Below are 18,860 nucleotides of genomic sequence, written 5' to 3' on the forward strand. Positions count from 1 at the left end.
AAAAAAAAAAAAAAAAAAAAAGTGTTGTTTAGTATTTCCAGCTGGGAATAACCTGAATTGCATTATACTCACCATTCAGGTCATGAAAGCAGAATTGGAAGTCTGAATTTCAAAAGATGTGAAGAGGTTTCCTGTGTTAAAAAAATAATAATTTTAAAAAAAGAAGATAAGGTGTTTTTAAGTTTAAAAAAAAAAAAAAAAAAAAAAAAACTATTTCCAGGGAGCATTCCTTTTACGCCTAGGAATAGAAGCTGTTTCCAAGGTGAAACTCCTGAGGTGGAGATGGTTTTATGACCCAGTGCTAAGCCCCTGCACGAGAGGACCTGCATCTGAAATACTGGAAAATCACAGCAGCCGCACACATAGAGCAAATAAACAATTAAAGGGGACAAAGGAGACAACGCAGTCACTTCCAAAGAAAACAGGCCCCTTTTTGATAAAACGTTCTTTACCTTACCAATTTAAGAGGAGAAAAATGCCAATTGGATGTTTAGCCCCACAAGGAGTACAAATGCAACTGAGGAGCAAACCTCAAGGTCGGGTCTTGCCTGGTTACCGAAGAAATTACAGCAGCTGCCTCACTGTCAACTATCCCACTCCACCGGGTCCACATGGCTGTAAACTGATGTGCTCCTTCTTGGCCTTGCTAGGAAGAGCTGAGGCTTGCTGAGCAACTTTTATGTGCCAGGCAGCATTCCAGGCATTTCCACTTACTATCTTGCTTGAGCCTCACAACAGCCCTGGGAGGCTAAACTAACCAAGTTACCTCCATTGTACAGACTAGGAAATTGAGGGCTATAAATGACAACTCACCTCCAGCCACACAAACCAGGAAGTGCCTGAACCAAGATTTGAACCTGGCATTTGACTCCAGAGTGCACATTGCTTCCCTATGCTAGTCAGGGGATGAGAACATTGGGGCACAAACACTTTGTTCTCAATTCAGGAAGATCCAACCCTCCTCTAAGATTTAATATGCAGCCCATTCAGAATTTCCCAGAAGGGGTTTCTGACCAGCAAGCTACCCAGTCCCTGAAGGACTCCTGTAGCCCCAGTGGGATGCTTTGAGTGCTCACCAATACCTCCACCAGGAGGCGGCTGATGGGAGGAGAGGCAACGAAGGCAATTGGAGAATTTGACTAAGCTTGTTTTCAAAAATATTTGGTAGATGATTTGTAAGATGAAGATCTAATAGAATTTACAGATTTTAATTATCTATCAATTTCATTTTAACTGGAGATCCCAGGTCCCATGGATGGCCTCTGGATCCACAAATCCCCTAACATTGATTGCAAATTTGTGTATCTTAAACAATCCTTTGTTTCCATTATATTGTCAAAAGGCTTGCTAAAAAAATTTCTAAAATCATTGCTATCTTTGTTACTCAAACTTGTGAATAAGTAAAAGTGTATTGTGAAATAGGCAACATAGCGTCAAATGCAATCATTTAAGGTAGCACAAGTTTTATTCTGTTTCCTACCAGGAGTCAATTTCGCATTTTAGAAAAGACATTGATCTTGAAATCGGAAGACCTCAGTTCTTATGCCGGCTCAGCCATTCACCAGCTGTGTGTCCCGAGGAAAGGCCTGTATTTCTCAGCTGGCTTGTTTTGTAGAAGGAGGATAGCAAGATTTTGCCCTGCCTGCTAAATCCAATGGTTCAGTTATGGGTTTAAAAAATATAACATTGTCTTGTGAACGAATATCAGCCCTTGAAAATGTCCATGGAGTTTAGATACAATGTTTTCCTAAGCTTTGGATAATATTTCCTAAGGACAATATTTGTTCTTCAGGGAGTGATCCACCTTCCATGAAAGGTGGGCATTAAAATGAAAGGAAAGGCAAGTACTTGTCCTTATGTTGAACGTTGGGAAATACTGCTGCCTTCTCAGGCTGCAAGGACTCTGGACTCTTGAGCGGCCCAAGTACCATGAGGTCTGTCTACAGCCGGAGGAGACCCTCACTGAGAATTCAGGGCCTGGCAGTGAACATTAAAGACTTGAGTCTCCTTCATCTTTTTATGAATTTGTCTTGCTTGGCCCCACCTCTGTTTCAGGTGATGAACCACACTGACCTTGTAGGAGGAAGGTAAAATCACAATACCTGGGCCTAACCTTGTCCAGAAATTTTTAGCCAAATATGGCAATTGCTAACAAATGCAGGCTCCTCCATCGACAGTCTCAACCCCCAGAGTAATTGTATTCATTAATACCAATGGCTCTAAATGCCAGTGACTGCTCAAGCCCCTCTTGAAGAACCTCATCTCAGACCCTGTAACACTTTTTTGAGGCCTCTATGTGAAATAATTTATAGTCTTTGGTCTGGTGGCTTTGTATCACTGAGACTAATGACTGTTTCGATTTGAATTTCAGATGCTTAATTACAGTGGAACACTTCAACACCATTAAATTAATGCAAGCTACTAGCTTGTTCTTGATCATGGCCTGGCACACATTTATAGAAATATCATATATTTAATTCATACCACACATTTTGCAAACCTCGGAACAAAACGGGAAAATGCCTTCCACAAATCCGCTTGTGAGCTAAGAACTCTTCCACCAGGGAAAGAGTTTGGGGCAGCATGTCTCATCTCCTAATGAGATTTTAGTGTTTTGCAGAGATCAGAGTCCCTTTTCTCGGGGAATAATGATTTTCCAATTTGGTTTTCACAAGGACTGCTTATATTACATTTTGTGAAAACTAATGAAATTACGTATTTCTTGTAATCATGGTCTTATTTACACCACCATGTGACCAAGCCTATTATTTGGACTTGGCAAATGAGCAGACAGACCATTAATCCTCCGCCTTTCGGTGTAGAAAGCAAGCTTTTTTAGGTGCCACAAAATCCTGCAACGCAAGTACCTATGTTGGAAGAGAGTTAAAGGCAACATCAGGCCCCTGTAAGATAATATTCCTTGGGAATGGATGTTAAGAGTTAGTTTGTGTCTTTACAACATCAGTCATATGGGTATTGTTTGCATCTGACAGTTTTTCTTTCAAGATTAATGTGCTTATGAAAACCTTGTGCGTTACTCTACGAGGCAAGCTTGAAATCCATCAGCATTACCATCGGAATGACACAATGCTGGGAGAGCAAACCAAATGACAAACAGAATCTGGTTTTCAGAGGCCAGTGTGTGTTGAAGAGAAATGATCTGAAGCCAAATTTGGCCTCCTTCCAGAAATTCCTCTTGCTACACTGTTGGCACAGGCCACCAAAGGGTGGGGGCTGGGGGAGGAGGGAGAGCACTTGGACAAGGAGGGGGAGACAGTACCATGGGGACAGGGGAGTCGGAAGGGAGCATGATGGATTGGAAAACTTGATCTTTATTGCAAACAATAGTCATATGTAAAACTAAATCACGGAGAAAGAAAAAAAAACCTTTGTGAAAAATGGGACTTTTTCTGGATCATTAGGGAAAGTCATTTCTAACATCACCATTTGACATGCAGTTGGTGATGTCCATGCAATTGGATTTGAGGCGTAAGAGCAGAATGGGGGTGGGGGCGGTGCACCAGCTTAAGGGGAGGAGAATCTTGAGGACCTCCACTGCATCAGGAGCCTTTACCTACTGCAAAGGGATGCTTGCGCTTATGAGAAGAGGAGGGGGAATTGTGATGTGGTCTGTAGGCCAAGGGGAAATCAAAGCAATGTCCAGCTTGAGAAATCAGGCTGCTGTCTGCGGCAGCCAGCGATGCAAACAGCACTCACCAGGCTCAGGGCAAACAATTATATAGAGATGGAAAACGGATGCCAGGCCTGGCAGCAAGAGCAGCAGGCAGGGCTGGCGAGTCCCCACTCAGGCGTTCGGACTTACAGTCCACCAAACTGAGAGGGATGAGGGCATTCTCACCCCCCACTGCTGTCACGTTGGCTACCATCTTTCTTGATTTCAGGCAGTTTCATTTTGGCTCAACTTGGCCAGATGCCACTCCCTCAGCTCAGAAATAGGTGGCCAGAAATAAAAGGGAGCAATGCTTCAGAGTTTCCTCGATCCACAGCCTTTTTGAGTCCCAAATCGCTTCCAAATGTGGCAGCCCAGCGAAGCGCCAAGAGATCGCACTGCCTGCAGCAACTGCACATTGGAGACATGATGAATTGGTGGGACCCCTAGGCAGGCTTTGTCAGTGGAGCCGGCCAAGAGGCTGTTACTGCCTGGGGGAGTTAGGAAACAGCAGGACAGGCTGGGTTTTCACACCATCTCAGTCCAGGCCGGTACTCTGCAGCACCGACAGCTTCCAGTGGGTGTTGCCTCCTGTCTGGCTGGGGAGAAGCTACACAACACCAAGTGTCTGAAACAAACAGTAGATGCAAGAGTGGGGAAGATGGGACAGGCATGAGCAGTTACCAGAGAGCAAATCCCACCAGCTGCCTGGGATTTGTTCCTAGACATCTGCATCAGGGGGCCCCTTCTCAGCTCAGGCCTTAGAAAAGTGTGTGTGAGTGGAGTTCAGACTGACTGGCTTGAGACGGGATTTCTCAACAGGCTGCCGGCATCCACATCTCTGCAGCTTTCAAGGAAGGGAGGGAGGCCTGGTGGCTGAGGCTACTGTAAGCTACAAGCCTCCACATGGGCTTCGGTCTCCTCTCTTGACCTCCCAGGCATCTCATCTTCTGGGCAGATGATGGGCATTCTGTGTGCATTTGGTGGGTGGGCTACTTAACCTGTCCTGGGGGTTTTGAAAGCAGAATTATTATAATGCACCTTGGCTTCTTGAGAATCCAGAACTGATTCCTTTAATGATTTCTTTCCTATGGAGGTGGCCATGAACAAAGCCAGCCCTGCAGGGAGAAGCAATGGTCCGGAACTGGGTGAAACCCCTGTCAGGCTCATTTTATTTCAATCTACATGTTTTGAGGGAGAGGCAGCCAGGTGGGGGGATACAGTGTTCCAGTCTCACTCCTGACACTTACTTTCAGCTGTCCCTGACCAGTCCATTAACAACCTGGCACCTCCACTCCCTCATCTGCAAAATGGGAGTAATACAGTGACCACCCATTGATAAGGCGGTGGCAGTGAGGAATATATAGGTTACCGGGTTTAAAAAATCATCATCATAAACCTAGTCTATTGACAGAACATGGGGTTTTCTAAGTGAATTCAGCTCAAACTCTTGAAAAGTAAATAAATGGAGTATATTTCAAAGACTTGAGTGCCTTTGCATGATGGTGACATGGACATATATTTATTTCATTTTGGTGACCCAAAGCTCTTAAGAATTCAATCTTTCTTTTTTTTTTTTTTTTTTTTCGGCTTTTGTTTTGTTTTTTGTTTTGTTTTGTTTTGTTTTTGAGATGGAGTCTCACTCTGCTGCCCAGGCTGGAATGCAGTGGCACGATCTGAGCTCACTGTGACTTCTGCCTCCTGGGTTCAAATGACTCTCCTGCCTCAGCCTCCTGAGTAGCTGGGATTACAGGCACACACCACCATGCCTGGCTAATATTTAGGATGTTTAATAGAGAAGGGGTTTCACTATGTTGACCAGGCTTGTCTAGAACTCCTGACCTCAGGTGATCCACCCACCTTGGCCTCCCAAAGTGGTGGGATTACAGGCATGAGCCACCACTCCCAGCCCTTTCTTTTATTTTCAATAAATAAATCTATTTCCTTTCTCCTCCCATAAGCCTATACCATAAACCAGCCTATTCTTCTATTGTGCCCTAAAAAGATTCAGGAGACATTATTCTATGCAGGTCCTAGAGAGCATACCACATCATTTTTCTCTGCCCTGTTAAGTGGTGCATTCCGGAAACATTTTTAATCTACAGGAATGAACTAACCACTCCATCCTCGAGGCATACTAAGTCTCAGTGAAACACTTAACTTACATGCTGTCTGTGCCGCCACAGACCATGTCATACATGCGATCTGACATTGACGGAAACATTGTTACATAGCACATGACTGTATAGAAAATTGTTTAAACTGTGGCACAATGGAGTAATATGCAACCAAAATTAACATGATATCAAAAAACTAACATGTGGTGATAAAACCAGAGCAGTCCTTTCTTGAGAGTGGAGTGGGGGTTTGACCAGGAAGAGACACAGGAGAACTTGTAGGTTGACGATAATGCTTTATACCTTGACAGGGGTGTGTATTACCCAGGTGTATGCATATGTCAAAATTCTTTGAATTCTTCACTCAAGATCTGTGCATTTCAGTGTATGTAAATTTCCTTTAAGCAAAGAGCCATAAACAAATATTGAGCTCTAGTTAATTGTGTGCATGCTGAAGATTACTGGTTTCTGCAACTTACTTGAGGCTACGTTCTAAATGTATGTGTGCCCCGAACGTTCATGTATTGCAACCCGATCCCTGATGTGATAGTGTTGGAGAGGGGGGCCTTTGGGAGGTGATTAGGTCATCATGGGGTCCTTGCTGTCTGCTCTCATGAACAAGATTGGTGCCCTTGTATAGGAGACCCCAAAAAGACAGCTAACCCTTCTACCATGTGAGGACACAGCAAGAAGGTATCATTTATGAACGAGAAAGTAGGCCCTTACCAGACCCTGAATCTGCTGGCATTTTAATCTTGGGCTTCCCAGCCTCTAAAACTGTAAGAAATAAATTTCTGTGGTTTGTAGATGACCCAGTGTGTGGTATTTTGTTACAGAAGCCCAAACAGACTAAGACTTTTGAAATCTGTTAAACAGAAGATGGATTGATGGATGGATACAGTGATGGAGAAATGAATAGATATTTAATAAAATAAAAGTAGCAAAAGATTAGTAATAGAATATAGGTGGTGGATATGCAGGTGTTTTCTGCCTATAATTTCCGTCAACTTTCTGTGTTTGAAATTGTTATTAAAATATAAGAAACAGGATGACAGGGAATATTTAATGATATTTCTCCTGATATTTAAATATATTTCATTCCCTTTTTTGTGAAAATGTCAAAAGGGGTTATTTCTAAGGACTGGAATTAGAAATGGCTTGCTTATGTTCACATGCTGAGAAAATGTGTCATTTTGAATTAGAGGTTGCTTTTTATAACCTTGCTTCTCTCACTGCTCTAAGTGGAAATTGAGCCCAGTGTTGCCAGGTGGAGTAGACAGGTTCTGCACCTCCAGCCCACCCTGTAAGGGCCACTCAGGACCTCTCCCACGTGAGGTTCAATAGATTTTGTGATCACAACCACAAATAAATGTGTGTTTGTCATGCAGTTTCTAAAGCCTCAGAGGTGTATTGCTCAATTATAAATTGAGGCCAAGCTTTCTTTTCTTTGAGACCAAACTACAGATGACTTGAAGATGACCATCAGAGGTGATGTGATAATCCACTTGGTTTCCAAACAGCTCCTTGAGGTTGTAAATCAAATCCCAGTTCTGTTCTTTCCCCAATGCTTCCTATGGGACTGATAAAGCCTATTCAATGTGAAGGCAGGGGTGGATCCTAGAGCTATTGTGGCAAATGTGCTAAGTGAGTCTTACACCCTCACTGTGTGGTGAGAAGTAGATCTCAGAATAATTTACCAACATGTCACTTTTGATGAACTACTGAAGAGAATATTTGTATTATTTTCTGCCCTGACACTGTTAAGTAGACATGAAAGATTTACTTTCTTCTGTTGAATTATTGACATAATACTTATGCCCTTTCATTCTAACTTTTTAAATTTTTCAATTTACGTACAGTGAAATTCCATTTTCTTGGTATACAGTTCTATGAGTTTTGACAAATGCAGAGTCATGTAACCACAACCCTAATCAAGATGTAATCTTTTCTCCCAAGAAGCACACATATAAATATTTGAGCCTCTGGCTGTGGCAATGGTTTGGAATGTTGTTTCAGTTCTTTATTTTTTTAGAGATGGAGTCTCACTACGTAGCCCAGGCTGGTCTCAAACTCCAGGGTTCAAGCAATCCTCCTGCCGCACTCTCCAAAGTAGCTGGAATTACAGGTGTGAACCACCACGTCTGGCTCAGTTCACTTTATGCCTGGAGAAATAGAGGCTACATAAAGATTGTGGAACCTCTTTGCTGAAAAATGGTGTTTGAACATTTTGAACATTTATCCTCTTCTTGAAATAAATCAGATTGTAGGAAAACTTGAGTAAGGTGTGGAGTGGGGGGAACTCTGTATGAGTAAATAAGGTGACATTTTTTGCCATATGAGTTCAAAATCAAAATGTGGAGCGTAGCTGGATGGTGCAGGAGCCAACGGTGATATTTAACTAGGGCATGGCTGCTGATGCCAAACTCCCTGGGCTCAAACCTTGCTCTGCCACTTGCTAGCTGTGTGACCTTGGACAAAATACTTCTTTGCTCTGTGCCTCAGTTTTCTCATCTGTAAAATGGGTCATAATAACATTCATCACATAAGGGCATTGTAAAGGTTAAATGAGGATTTAGGTACATAGTAGGCAATTGATAAACTTTTATCACGCAATCAGGAAATCCTATTTCTATGCATATAATTCTATTTCAAACGTGTATGCTGGACCTAGTCACATGGAACACAAAACTGAAAAGGTTAGGAGAGGGGAATGTGCCTCTGACTCCAGGCAGCTTTTTAATGGAAAATTCTACCAAGAGAGAAGGCTGGTGAAGAAAATCCCAAAAGCTTTTTGTTCCAGGGAACATGGGAAGCCAATTGGGAAGACATTCTCTTTAAAGTAATTGACAAGCCACACTTGCCCACTACACCTGCCCACAGTGCGCAGGGCATGGGCTCAAGAACATCCCACATTGAGATGCCTTTCCCCACTGCATCAGACTGAAATGGGAAGGCTGTGGGGATGCCTCTTAGGCAGGGCCCCACTGCGTTGCCTAAAAACGTTGGCTTTGAACAAGAGCTGTCTGCGGTTTGTCAGACAGGTCCGCCATCAACAGACACATTACACCCCTGCTCGGGCCTGCAGGCCTGCTCACCAGCACACCCCTGTTGAGGAGATGAGGAGGATGTTATAGTCCATGCTTATCGAATTTCTGTAGATGTTGGAATCTCACATCTCACTGGGGATTCAAAAATAGTTCCAGGAAATGGCTCTGGGGGAGAAGAAGTCTCTCACCACCTGTGTTTGTGGAGTCGCTGATTGGGCTGGCTTGAGCCTGTCCTGGTTCTCATCTCTTTCTGTCATGCTCTGAAGCCTGGTACTGTCCCTCCCGCTCACCAGCCTTGCTTCCCACCACTCCCCAACCTCAGTGGCTACTCCAGTCCCACTCTCCTGTCACTGTCACTCCACTCAGCTTGTGGCCCAGGACTCCAGCCTTGCCTTCTGAACTGGGTTTTCTTTCTGAAAATAGCTCCCCTCCTCTCTCGCCCTAGCATCCCACATGTCTCTTCCATTCTACAATCCAATTACACGGTTGAACTGCCAACCCAAGTCTCACCAGACCCTGTGTCCATTGAATCCCTTTGAAAACTGAAAAACAATGTAGGGAAAAGCACAGTGAAGAGTTCAGCTGAGGGCAGGGAACTAGAGGCTACCCATGGGGAGCGGGGGACAGACTCTGTACACGGCAAGGCAGAGGTGCTGCTTCAGATGGGTCCAGTACTTTGTTTCTTTCTCCTAAATTCTGGTATTCGAAGAACTTCTACTGAGGAATGTTGGCCATTGTCTCACCTAACTCTAGTCATGTCAGACACAACCAATTCCCCAGAGCGCTAGGCATTGAGAGAATTTATGACCTTGATGTGTGTGTGTGTGTGTGAGTGTGTGTGTTTGCTTTGCATTTCTGTTTACCAAATTCCTTTTTAAAAAAAAAATAAGGATTACCTTAAGGTAATCAGAAACTCTCCACAATGTGAAATTGTGACATTTTTACTTTAATTTGAACAAAAGCATTCAAATTGACTGCAACAGTCTAAGCAAGAATGGCCCCCAGTGAGGGATAGAGCAGCCAAGTTTTTTGAGTGTTCTGTTAAAGGTAGATTGGCCTAAATTTGCAGCTACACATTGAGCATTGAGGGTTGAAGGAGGTTGAAGGCACCGGGTATGTCATGAGGTTGAGAACACACTGGCAAGAACGATGCCATCCCTGCTCTTCTGTGATCCCACCCCTAAACTTAACAGTGCCAAAGAATACCCATCTGATTTCACCCAAGGTTTCTGTATGTCAAAGTGGGAAAAAGGGAGGGTGGTTGTCTCTGCCCCTCCATGTCTGAGGCCTCAGCTGGGGATACCTGACTGGGAGTGACTGCACCTGCTGGAATCATCTGGAGACATCTTTACTCACATCTGCGGTGCCCGGGCTGGGGTGACCAGAAGAATGAGCCTGCTGACTGGAGTGCCAACACAAGGCCCTGCACATGACTTGGGCTCCCTCACAACATGGTGGCCTCAGGATACTGGACTTCCTACATGCAGCTTAAGACTGAGATGTTCCAGTGTCCAAGTTGGAAGCTGCATGGCCTGTCATGACCTTGCTGCAGAAGTTCTGTGACATCACTTCAAAAAAAAAGTATATGTGCAAGTGTCCTTTGCTGGTGTGTTACATATTCACTCCACTCAGATGTACAAGAAAATGCAACTTTTTTTTTTCTTTTTGAGATGGAGTCTCGCATGCCCCCCAGGGCTGGAGTGCAATAGTGTGATCTCAGCCCACTGCAACCTCTGCCTCCTGGGTTCAAGCAATTCTCCTGCCTCAGCCTCCTTAGTAGCTGGGATTACAGGTGCCCGCCACCACGCCCGGCTAACTTTTTGTATTTTTAGTAGAGATGGGGTTTCACTATGTTGGCCAGGCTGGCCTCGAACTCCGAACCTCATGATCTGCCTGCCTCGGCCTCCCAAAGCGCTGGGATTACAGGTGTGAGCCACCACGCCCAGCCGAAAAATGCAGCTTCCTTACTCTCCATCACTGCTTCCATCATTCTCTGGAGCCCCACACCCCCAGTGGGGAGACACAGGTTGCTAATTCACAGTATTTTTGCCTTCTTTGGTTTAATTAATTACCTTCTACTTAAAAGAGGCTCCATCCATGAAATATTCAGTATGCTCAAATGGCAGCACCCTGCCTCCTTCCCAAGATGTCACCTGGGGCAACTGAGAGTCCCCCTGGACGTTGCAGCAGGACTCCCTGGACTCCTATCTATCCTCGTGGAGACGTGGCTGACAGGCAGTGGGTCTGGTCTTTGAGTGTGTGCAGGCAGGATTTACCTGAGGTGTGGCTCATGTGAGTCTGTCCCGGGGAACCTCGCTGGTGATTTCTGCTGGCCTCTGCACCTGGAGAACTCAAGGTCTTCTCTTAGCTCTTTAAGAGTCAGGTGGTTTCCCTTATTGAGTCACAACATGGCTCTTACATGACATCATGACTGCAGAGCCCTCCCTGCTCCTAAATGGTCTTCAGCCTGGTTACCTTCCCTGGAGCATTCAGATACTAGTATTTTCCCCTGGCCGTGTGGTTCTGAAGCCATACTCTTAGACACATGTTAAAACATAGCTGCACATTCTTTAACATTGTTTCCATTGAGAAGTGGTGTTTCTGTACTTTCTCTTTGAATCTGGAAGACTTGTGGATACTTTGACCAATAGATCACGACTGAAGTAAAGGTATATGACCTCTGAAGCTAAGTTGCAAAAGACTATGAAAGTTTCTGCCTTGTTTCACTGGAATGCTCTCTGTTAAAACTGTGAGCTGCCATGTTAGAAGTCAGCTGCCCTGTAGCGGTCTTGTTGAGAGGAAGCCCAAGCCACATGGAAAGGTCATATGTGGGTGCTCCAGTCAACAGGCTCAGCTGATCCATTCTCCAGGCATTCCAGTCCAAGGACCAACCATGATGTAAGGTGCTTTGAGATGATTCCAGCCCCCTGAAATTTGATCTTCCTAACCGAGACCTCATTATGGAACAAAGACGAGTCATTCCCACAGTGGCCTTTCTGGATTCCTGACCCACAGAATCATTGAGCATAATAATATGGTTGTTGTTTTTATACTACTAAGTTTTGAGATGGTTTGTAGGGCAGCTAAATAAAGATAACTGAAGCCATTGTCATCCCTCTCGGGCATGTGGCTCCTTCTGTGCCACATGTGAACCATGAGGGGATCAGAATACTAACTCTGGTTCATCTGTCTGGCCACCTCTTTTCTTCTATCATGGCACCATTCCTTCCTGCATTCATGGAGTCCACACATCACCCTGTGAGTGAGCTCCTCCTTCCAAGGCTCAGAGCAAGCAAGGACAATAAGTCCCCATGATTTTACTTTTAACCCTTCAAAATATCCAACACATCCTTTGCAGGATTTTGGTTCAGAACCAGAAAACCAGAGCACATGCACATCTGACCACCTGCCTTTCCTGTTGTACCAAGTCCAGCAGGTATTTCATCCATTTATCTTTTTTCTATGTGGCATGGGCTTCCCTTACTTCTTGTCTTGAGTGTCTTGAGATTCCCTCTATTCCTGACTCATAGTAAACATCTTGATATTGCCCACAGTGTTGGGCTTTCGATATTTGAAAATACTTTGGTCTCTCTCCAAAGCCTAGCTTCCAATATTAAAGTTGAGAACTAAAAAAAAAAAAAAAGTCCCTTTCTATCTCAAAAGTTAGACATAGATTCTTGTCCTGGCATTCTTGTTGTAATGATCCTGTTCCTCCTGGAGGCAACTGGGGGGAAGCCACAAAGAGCAAAGACAGTGATATATTCACAAACATTGTCCCTAGTACTTCAGTTATGCCTTAAGCATAGATGGATACTCAGACTGATCATGAGCTCTAATGACAATAATAGCAAGATCCTACATTGTGAATTGTACAATTTGGAATGTGATTTCTTCGACAATAACTTATTGCATTTTCACAGCCATCTTGTGACGTAGCAGGGGCAAGTCTCACTACCAATGAAGAAACCAAGGCTCAGAGAGGTTCAAAAACTCTCCTTGGGACAGGCAGCAAATAATGCGAGCAAGGGAGCACATGGACTGCTTGAGGCCAGGAGCTTGAGACCCGTCTGGACAGCATGACGTAAACCTGTCTCCACAAAAAAAATTAGCCGGGCATGGTGGTGCCTGCCTGCAGTTCCAACTGTTCGAGAGGCTGAGGTGGGAGGATCACCTGAGTTCTGGAGATTGAAGCTACAGTCAGTCATGATTGGGCCACTGCTCCCCAGCCTGGGCAACAGAGTGAGACCCTGTCTCAAAATAAATAAATAAAAATAGATGATAAAGGTGTTTCTGAAATGTTACGGTGTTGAGTGGCCTTTCTTCTTAAGGGTGGCAGAGGATTCCTGAGTATAAAGAGGGGATACTGGAAGACATTGGCAAGGGTGGCACGATTTTTGAAGCTTTCCCATCACACAGAAATATTAAAATGGAGAAACCAAAACCCCAGGAACCTGAAAAATACCAGCAGATAGAGATGAACCACCCAGTAGCTACAGGGTCAGCATGGGCTCTGCAAGGGGAAGGAGAGGGAGGTGGGGGGCCGAATGAAAACCCTGAACCCAGTTTTCTCCTCAGAGCCGGGAGGCATTTGCAACTGTGCTTAGTTAAGGTCTGAGCGGCTGGAGCAAGCAATATGCTCTCAAAGCTGACCCCTCAAACTCTCTCAGAATAAACTGCAGAGATCAGAATTCAACCTGAACAGTGGGGGTGCAGAAGAGACAGCAGAAAGGAAAGGTCCAGAAAAATGTGGAAGAGGCACAGACCCAGAAGATCTCAATACCAGCCCCCCAGGCTTGTTCACACTCACATGGATAAGGGAAGAGCCCTCGGGAGCCATGATGTTAGAAAAGTATCTCGAAGTATGCTTCCCTTTTAAAAGCTCCAAAAGTCTAATTTCATGGAAAAATAAGAACCAAAAAATGATTGAAGTCAAATTCGATACAAAAGTATTATAAGAAAAAAGAGAAGAAGGTAAAGAAAGAAAAGGGTGCACACCAACAAAACTCACACTTCAAAAGTCTTTATAATGTGATTTACTTCAATACAAATATAACTTTACAGTAATTCCTAATGATGTTCAAGTGATAATATATTTTAAAAGCCTAAAACAGGATAAACAATAACTCCCAGGCATGTGGAATTTATCCTTGTGACCATGAGCAAGGCAGTCATCAGCAAAATTGTCCTCATGCTGGGCATGGTGGCTCATGCCTGTAATCCCAGCACTGTGGGAGGCTGAGGCTGGAGGATCACTTGAGCCCAGGAGTTTGAGACAAGGCTGGGAAATATAGTGAGATCACAGCTCTACCAAAAAAAAAAAAAAAAAAAAAAAAAAGGCAGGTATGGTAGCACATGCCTGTAGTCACAGCAGCTCAAGAGGCTAAGATTGGAGGATCACTTGAGCCCAAAATGTAAAGGCTGCAGTGAGCCATGATTGTGCCACTGTACTCCAACCTGGGCCACAGAGAGAGAGAGACCCTGTCTTTAAAAAAAAAAAAAAAGTGTTCTCAGTCCATCCTGCTTCTGACCACACTCACAGAGATAGGAGTCAAGTTCTGGCTTATGCCAGGACCCATGGAATCAAAGGGAGGTGTGAGTGTGTGTGTGAGAGTCTGTGAATGTGTACGTGTGTGGGGTGTGTGTGTGTATATGTACACGTGTGTGAATGTGTGAATATGCAAATGTGATATGGTGTATATGTGCATTGTGTGAGTGTGTGTAAATGTGTATGTGTGTGTAAATGTGGGTGCAGTGTAAAATGTCGGGTATGTGTGTGTAATGTGTGTGGGTGCATTTTTGTGGGAGTGTGTATGCGTGTGTGAGTGTGTAATGGTGTAGTGGTTAAATGTGTGTGAGTGCGATGGTGCGCAGTGGTGGGAGTGGTGGTAAATGTGTGTGAGCTGCATGTATGTGTGGAGATGGGAAGTGTGTTATGCGTGTGTGGAGTGTGTAAATGCCATGTGTGTAAATGTATGTGAGTGCATGTGGTGGGTGTTGCATATGTGTGTAAATGCGTGTGTAAACTGTGTGGGAGTGCATTATAATGGTGGGAGTGTCTATGCCTGTGTGAGTGTGTAAATGTGTGTGTAAATGTGTGTGCGTGTGTGTGGGAGTGTGTATTCATGTGGGAGTGTGTAAATGTGTGTGTTGGTGTGAATGTATGTATATGTTGGGGGTATAGTGTGTGTGTGTGTAGGAAGGAGGTTGGAAATCCAATAGACCGACCTTTGTGCTTATCAATAACACTCTTCTGAAAAATAAAACACAGATGATTCCCCAGTTTAAAACCTGTCCTGGGTGAATAGGGGTACCTTTGACAGTAGTGTAAGCAGATGGGGAGGGTCTCCAGGGACCTTAGAAATTTAATTGACTTAAGCAATTGGCCTGTTTTACAGCCTCCTGCCTTGCAGCCGGTTTTCTCCCAAACCTTGAGTGGAATGAGGTCACCTAGTCATTGGAACCGGCTCCTGACAGACCTCGGCAACTTACAGACAGACCCAAGTGAACTTTCCACATGATGCTAGCATCTCCGCCCTGGGAGGAGCCACAGCTTCATCACCAGAACATGCGACCTACATGCTGGCGTGATGACTCACTGCGTCTGTGCCACCGGGACCCCTCCTCCACATGCCATGACGCGTTCTCTCCCTTCTCCATCGCCCCATAAAGCCCTCCTGTCTCTTTCTCTCTGGGAAGCGCTCCTTTGGAAAGTATTCCTGTGCTCTCCTTACCTTAGGAATAAAAATCCTATTGAGCAAAACCTGAATTCTCACCGAGAGTTGTTACTCATCAGGCAAACAAACCCCAGGTTTTGGGGGTAACACTAGTTCGGAGATGAATATGAAGTTTGGCTTTGGGCCTGTCGAATCTGAGAGATGACGGAGATGCAGGCAGAGCTGCCCTCCTGGCACCCAGAAACCTGGGACTGAGACTGAAAGGAGTTGGCAGACCTGGAAGCTGCAAGAGGAACTCGTGCTTGGGGCTTATCATTCTGCATTTGCCATCTTGAAATTCTTGTATTAATTTTGGATTTGTGTTTTGCAACTGAATCCCATGGGACAACCGGGCACAGGCCAGGTGGTTGAAGCCGCGTCTCACACATGGTCTTGCAGTCCAAAACCTTGGATGAGTTCTAGGCCGCCTGCTCCCTGCCCCCAACTCCCCGCACCACCCCCAGGCTTCCTCATGACCATGGCCACCCTCTGCTTGGGGCAGTGACCTGGTTACATCAGTAGGACAAAACTGTGTCCTGGCATTGCCCGCTGTCCCTAGTGAACACCTGAGTGAGACCAGGACAGGTTAGGATCAAGTGTTCACCTGTGGAGTATCAGGGCAGGACAAAGCCATCCCCAACCCCCTGCAAGACTGGCAGCCCCTACACATTCAGCCAGTGACTTGGCAAAAGGCATTTTGCCCATGACCAATCCAGATGCCTTGAAATGCCAGGGATGGTCTCCCAGCTGCAGCTGAAGTCAGAGGTGGGTCAGGGGAGACAGGCTGGGCTCCTGGACTTCTGGCGAATTAGGGGAATATTTTCAGTAGAGTGGAAGGACACACCACATTGGAAGGGGCTGGGGTGATATCAAAACAGAGGCATACCTAGAAGCAGAAGGAAGGAATGAGAGCAAGCATCAAGAAAAGATTTCTTTGAGATGCAGACAGCCTGGAGGAAGAAGACCTAGTAGCGCAGGAGAATCAGAGAAAGGAGGGGTGTGGTGGACAGCAAGGAATGCTGACCCCATCTCCTTCCACACTTGCAGCCCTGCTGGGGAAAGCACTGCCTCCGGGGGCCTCCAGCCATCAGAGCCTTAGGGTCTGGATCAGAGAGTGCCCCACCCACACTGAAACCCCTCCCAGGCTGTCCCAGGTCCCACGGCTGATTGTTATGGGAGTGGAGAGCTGGCTATCTTGACCAACTCAGGCCAACTCAAAAAGGCCCTCCTGCTGCAGAGCTCCCTGTGGAGCTGGCCAAGGCTGTCCTTGGATGGGAATCACAGCTCCACTTCTCCCTCTGCCCTCTCCTGCCTCCTTCCCTTCCCTTCTACAGGTGCTGTCCCTGCTGCTTCATATACGGCCTGCACACTCCATGTCAGAGCCTGATTCCTGAGGACTCTTCTTGTGGCGGGTGGGATCAAAGGTCCATGAGACTGTGGACAGAACAATAGGGACCTATGGGATCTCTGGGGCATGGGTGGAGAGGCCAGACTTCTAAGAGAGGCCTGAGATTCAAGCACCAAGCCATTGGTCCCACCCAGCCCACCAGCTCTGAACGACAACCCACTGAAGATCGACATCCCATGAACCCCATGGTTTGTGTGTGAGCAGCCCTCTTGAACCATCAGACCAGCAGGGTGGCACCTGAATTAGCTCTCAAGCCCCCCAGGCATTGGTCACATTCGTAGACCTGAAATACTTAGAAATAAATGCTGTATGTAATCAATTGTGTGATACTGGGCTGTTCAAGTTTAGTTACACTGGAATTACACCCTAGAAGTATGGAATTATCCATGATAATGCCAAAATAATAACAAAGGGAAAATAAGTATAAACAAGACAACTCCACTTAGAATCACATCCAAAACTCACATACCAGGCCTGGGAGCTCCCGATTCATCATTATCAATAAAAGACGGCATAGGACCTGCTCAAGCCAGTTGTCTGATGACGTGGCTCCTACGGAGTAAGTGTTTTGTTTTGTTTTGTTTTGCTGTGGGTTTTTTTGTTTTTTTGTTTTGTTTTGTTTTGTTTTGTTTTTTGAGACAGTCTCACTCTGTCACCAAGGCTGGAGTGCAGTGGTGCCATCTCAGCTCACTGTAAGCTCTGCCTCCCGAGTTCATGCCATCCTCCTGCTTCAGCCTCCTGAGTAGCTGGGACTACAGGTGCCCACCACCATGCCTGGCTAATTTTTTGTATTTTTAGTAGAGACGTGGTTTCACGATGTTAGCCAGGATAGTCTCGATCTCCTGACCTCATGATCCGCCCTCCACAGCCTCCCAAAGTGCTGGGATTACAGGCGTGAGCCACTGCGCCCGGCCCAGAGTAAGTTTTTATGCTCCTCTCCAACATCTTCCCTTCCTCTGAGACTGAAGCGCAGGAGGAGAATTTTGGAGAAAGGGGATGCTTCCAAGTGAGTTTGTTAAAATGGACCTGCTTTCAACCTCTGGGCACAGGAATCATTTCTTATGTTTTACTATCATTATAGAGGAAGGATAGGATGTAAGATGCTATGCAAAACACAGAATGAGTCTGCTTTTCTTTCTGTTAGATTTATGCCCTAAATTTATTAATTCTAAAAATATAAGACATATACAAAAAGTTCTCAAATCTGTGATAAAGAGACAAACCTCAGAGGACAAAGGACATGAACAGGAAATACACCTGAGGAATACAGCTAGTGTGCAATGAAGTGTTCTAGCTTACAAACTGAGATAACAATGCGACAGCCTTTTTCTTCGATTGTAACAGCAATACTTTAAAAAGGGACGCAACCCAGTGTCAAGGGTGGAGGGCAAAGAGTACTTTCATACAATATGATGGGCATGTACTACCTTTCTGGAGATCAGGCTGGCAATATGTGTCCTAAGGAAAGGGTCATTCGTGACCTGTAAAGATTTGCCCACAGAGACATTCGTTGCAACACTGTTTGTAGTAGTGAAAACTAAAACCAACTGAAGTGTAATCACAGCATTGGTGAAATCAATCATAGTACATCTAAAACAGAATAATACAATACAATCACAGAAAAAGAATGCAGTATATTTGGGGAGTGGAGGAGAGTAAAATAACAGTGATTAAAAGCATAGGCTCCAGAATCATACTGCCCGGCTTTAAACCCTACCTGTTCACTCACAGCTGTGTTAATTGCTCTCAGCCTCAGCTTCCTCCTCCATTGGATGAGGACAATCACGGCATCTTCATAGGGTTGTGGCAAGAAGGCAATGAGACAATGCTTGAAAATGCTTGGCAGAGGATTTGACGTGGAGTAAGTGCTCAGTAAGTGTCATATAGTAATAGTAGTAGCACTGG

The 18,860-nt window shown here is 45.1% G+C and overlaps 1 long non-coding RNA gene across 1 annotated transcript in view; it reads left to right on the forward strand.

Annotated features, from left to right (window-relative positions):
* The window catches only part of LOC108523869 (uncharacterized), a 97,716-nt gene that overhangs the window by 18,239 nt on the left and 60,617 nt on the right, over positions 1–18,860 (forward strand). The gene's annotated exons all lie outside the window — the stretch shown is intronic.

The sequence above is a fragment of the Rhinopithecus bieti genome, unplaced genomic scaffold, assembly GCF_001698545.2.
Source record: "Rhinopithecus bieti isolate Rb0 unplaced genomic scaffold, ASM169854v2 scaffold_76888, whole genome shotgun sequence".
Lineage (NCBI taxonomy): Eukaryota > Metazoa > Chordata > Mammalia > Primates > Cercopithecidae > Rhinopithecus > Rhinopithecus bieti.